Below are 5422 nucleotides of genomic sequence, written 5' to 3'. Positions count from 1 at the left end.
TATTCAGTACGTGTTGCTATTCATATGTATGGCAGTGTAAATGCATGCATATTAAGTATGTATGACTTGCGTTATATTTTTGTGACTCTTTGACAAAGGCATAAATCTTGTCAGAAAAATTTGATTCAGATTCAATAAAATAAAAGAAACATGTTCAACAATTTTGTGAATGAGGTAAGAGTTAAAATAAAATAAGCACAAACAAATGGAGAATAACAACAACAACAACAAAACTGAAGTGTAATAATTTTAACCTGATTCTAATGCTGAAACCGAGCTCACGACATACGAGCACAAGTAGTTTTTTAGACAACACGAAAATAAATGAACAGTGAAAAAAATAATTTTTATATATAAACAAAAGTCACGATATAATGACATAATGGCAAATTTGTTATAATCGGATTCGATTTTAGCACTGACGTGATTGCAATTATTTGCTTATCGATGATAACGATTTTGCTCTCTCTTAATAGAGCCAGCGAATTATTTCAATAATTTAATGCTCTTTGAATATAAAAGATAATTTATTTAATTGCGAAAGTATTTCGAGATTAGTTTTTATATTCGCACAATTGAAAAACAAGTCGAGCTGAAATATATTTCAAAAAAATATTATTATATACTAAATAAAAATAAAATTTATGCCACAATTAGTTGGTTTTTTTTTACCATAAATTATAGTGTGGAGAATGCAGAGATTGAAATTATTTATATCAATAGATTATATAGATTATTTATTCACAAAACAAAAAAAAAACAAAAAATGTAAGTAAATATAAGTGTCCAATAGTTGAAGTATAATTTATTGAAACTTTATTTTATTATTTAAGCAATACTAATTTTAATACATTTTAATACTTGAATCCGCACTGCAAGTCATAAAATCTTAATTGAAACCTCAACACTTGCGACATTTCGTCTGTTATGCACGCTTATATCATTGAGTTCAATGTAAAAATTATTATTATTGAAATGAGTTGGTTTCTTTAAATAATTTCTTAACTGTTTAAATGGTTAAATATTAAAGTAAAAAATCCGACACATTAACCGAGTGCAGAGGAGTAAACTTTATGACATTTAGACTAAACTATGTCATTTGTCAAAAATGCGTTGATGCAAAGTATTTGCTGCATGCAGCCTACGCACAGCGGCCGCGACCGCGGCAAGTAAACTTCGAGTGCATAAAATAAAATCAACGTTAAAGATACTTTAAGCTTATAAACTTTACATAATGCATAATTTTTATGATCAAAACCAAAATTAGTAAATTGCTATAATTTAACGTTGCTTTGCCAGCTTAAAGACTTCAACGGTTCTGCATAATAACAGGTGTCAGCTGTCAATTTCAACTCCCAATTTCAGCAGACACAACAGCAGCTAAAATTATACATTTTTATGATCTTTAATGGTAACAACAATGTTTGAAGCCAACTTTGGCTATAGTGAAATACACAGAATTGCTTTTGTAAAGCTGAAGTGGTAACAGTGGAGTACAGAAAAGGTTGCTGATGAACGATCCATTTTAAGATCGTTCATACATTCATATGCTGTTCACACGATCGTTTATACTGTTCCTTTGGTAGATAAATTGATTACATCTTTACTACTCCTAACTGTGACAAAAAATTCATTGTCTTATTAGGATTAGTATAAGTTGGCTATGCAGTAATACTACATTGTCAGAAAGTTCCTCATAAAGGTCTGACCATATATACCGATAGTTATATGAAAACCAACGGTATAGATAGGTTCGTCAGGACCGTCAGTGAGAATTCAATACCAGAGGATAACTGATTATACACTGTCTCCCTCTAATTCAATAAAAAACAACACACAATTTTTATTACAAATAAGTATTATAACTATAAATAAATTGGTTAACCCTGAAAATAGGATAGTCCTGTTTGGATAAGACCAATATTAATTATTCCTTACAGTAGTACCTACACTACGCTGAAAGTAAAATAGCCCAGTATGCTTAAGACCAGTAAAAATAATACTCTCCCTTGTAGGTAAAATAGTCCAGTATGGATAAGACCAATAAAAATAATCCTTTACGATAGTGCTACTTTGGCCTAAAGGTAAAATAGCCCAGTACGGATAAGACCAATAAAGATTTTTTCATATTGCAGTGCCTACTTTGCCTTGAAGATAGAATGGTCTTGACCGATTAAGGCCAATAAAAAATATTCCATACGACAGGGCCTATTTTGTCCTAAAAGTATGATGGCCCTGTTTCGATAAGACTAATAACAATTATTCTCTATGGTAGTGCTTGCTCTACTTTAAAGGTGAAATAGTCCAGTTCGGATAAGGTCAATAAACATTATTCCTTATGGTAGTGCCTACTCCGCCTACTCTAAAATAGTCCAGAATGAATAAGGCCAATAAAAATTATTCCATATGGCAGTGCCAACTTTACCCTAAAGATAGAATGGTCCTGCTTGAATGAAGTCAATAAAAAATATTGCATTTGGAAGAGCCTTTTTCAACTTAAAAATACTATGACCCTGTTTGGATAAGACCAATAAAAATTATTGCTTCTGGTAGAGCTTACTTTGCTCTAAAGGTAAAATAGCGCAGTACGGATAAAAACAATCCGTGCAGTGCCTACTTTGTCTTGAAGATAGTATGGTCCTTGAATGGGTAAGCCCAATCAAACATATACTCCACGGCAGTGTCGATTTTACCTTAAAGATAGGATGATCCTGTTCAGACAAGGCCAATAAAAAGTATTTCTTACGGTAGCGCCTACTTTGTCCTGAAGATAAGATAGTCCAGTTTGAAGTAGGTCAGCAATAATTATGCACTACAGTTGTGGTTATTTGACTTTAAGAATAGGTTGCCTCTTTTTGTTAAAGCAATTTACTATGAGAAACTGGATATACAGAAATTTGCTGCGAATCCTCGATTTCACTCTTCTGAAAAGGTGATGTTATATCTTTTGGTGACGTTTTATTTTTTGCTCGTATTGGAAACACCACAACCTGGTAATGATGTTACAGTTGTATTAACTCATATACTCAACAGACATAAATATTTCATAGAAACATTTTTATCATGTAGGTAAGGCTCTACTCCCCTAAAACTTTTGGTCAATTTTTCGTATGTATGCGAAGTTCACTTTATGCAAACTTTTATACACCTAACCATAGAAAAGTTCCTTCAACATTCAATAGTTATTCAATCTCTAAGCAAATGCAACTAACAATTAACTTTGTTTTCCAAAACTGAATCAATTATAAATATTTATTAGTTCCGCACTTAGTGATCATATGGCACAGTACAGAGTTTCAGTCTCTAGAAATAACTGTGGTACAATAATTTTGTAACGATTTTGAAAGATTATAAAAATTTTATTGCTTGAACTAATGACAGTGTAAACAAATAAAAAAAATTTATTGATAAAACCAAAGTTTTAAGATGGCATGATTTAATTATATTTATTAAACGATTACATAAACCGTAATTTTTTCCTTCAGAGTTGTTAAAAAACAGCAATAAGTCTGGTTGAAACGAATTGGCATTACTTTTATTAAACATTAAAAATTTATTAATTTAAATAAAATAAAACAAAATGAATAGTAGTAAGGCAGTGGTAGCCATTTGTATCTTATATATTTAAATTAATTTATTTATTTATAAATTATTAGTTAATAATATGTATATATATATGCTCATATGATTTGAGCAGATGACTGGAAGTTCGTAACATATTTCCAGTTAATATTCACAATAGTCCGATTTTTGAATTTGGCTGCACTGAAATTTAAGACGTGAAATATTTTGCGAGTTAAGCCTAACTCTGAAGATTTTAAGAGCATTGTTGTTGCTTCACATGTTTTCTTTTGTAAATTGCGAGCATTTTTTTTGCCACTCTAAAAGAAAAAATTACTACTATTGTTCAAAAAGTAAAGTATCTTTTATTTTTTTGTATCTACGACTCTGTCTTGCAAATTTAATTTGTTCAATATATTGTTTAACGTTTAATTACATATATCTTTTTCTCCTAAAAAACAACATATGCTAATTGTTATTATTTAATTAAAAGCAACGTTGTTCCGGCAACTAAGTAAATTATTGTAATCAATAGTCTTCAGATACTTGTGAAAATGCTGAAGAGTTATTGATTTGGCATAGGAGAGTATGTGGGCAGGCATTGCCAATGCCTGTGAAGTATAGAAAAATTGTATACGAGTATAGAATAAAATCACACATTTAAAACAATTTTCCTTACAATTTCAGCATTTAATTTAAGTATTAAGTATTAAATTTCAAAACACTTAAATTAAATTTGCGCAAATATCGGCCCACACTTGCGCTTCAATACCTCTGTGGCATGTTTCAATAAATTTCATTTTTCAATTTTGGTAATCAAAAATTTTTATTAAGACGGACGGTATTTCAAGAGAATCAAAACCCAACAAACCATATAAACAAAAATACAGCCATTATGTAAAAAAATTACCAGCTTGGCACAAATTTTTGCCGCCTTTTCATTTATTTTTATTATTAATATATTTTTGATTTTTAATTTTTAATTTTTTAAACACAATTTTTAATTCAAAAATTCAATTTTGGCTAAAAAATGTGCAAAATAACATAAATTACAGAGCTTAAACGGCCGCGGCTTAGTTTGTGTGGTCTCGGCGAGGTCTATGAGGTCTGCACGAACACATTCATTAAAATATTGTTTACATTTAAATGAGTTCAAATAGTTAAAGATACTCACTCATATTCTGTGTTCGGCGTAAATGCATTTTATTTTACATGCGGCACGTTTTTATTTCACTAAACGCGCCTTTTTTCATTGATCATTTTCAGTTGTAAACTTTTTTTTTTTTTTTTTTGTTTTTTAACACTTTGAGGCGACTAGACGACCATCAAGAAACGCCTACATGAACCAAACTTTTTATCTTGAAAACTGTTTTGTTTCTGTTTTTTTCTTTATTTTTTGTTAATGTGCTGTTAAGTAAAATTTTGAACCCAAAAACAAAAATAAAAATCATTTAAACCCATTGAAAGCATTAAATTTTTCTTAATTAGTAATTCTGAGTCTCGTTAACAGTTTTTAATGGAAATTGTGAACGCCTCATAGTCTGCGAACTCACTCAATTTTCAAAAGGCTAGTATCACTGTATCGCAATACAGAAATGTAACGATTAGTGGGATTACAAATTTATGGGGATTAGAGGAAATAAAAGAGTTTATTTAAAATTCATTAATTAAATTAGTTCGCAACTTTCTTTGCTACTTTTTGAGAGATGAAAGTTGGTTAAAAATACTTCAAAGCAATTTAATAAGATTCATTTACGATAAAGTAGAGTAGACAGGTAGGTATCACTACTCGAAGGTTGGAGAGGATGAGATCAAAAATCCTTAACAAGTATACCATAGTGAATGTTGTATACAATAATTG

Source organism: Teleopsis dalmanni, chromosome X (assembly GCF_002237135.1).
Source record: "Teleopsis dalmanni isolate 2A chromosome X, ASM223713v2, whole genome shotgun sequence".
NCBI classification, from domain to species: Eukaryota; Metazoa; Arthropoda; class Insecta; order Diptera; family Diopsidae; genus Teleopsis; species Teleopsis dalmanni.
This window is presented reverse-complemented; position numbering follows the sequence as displayed.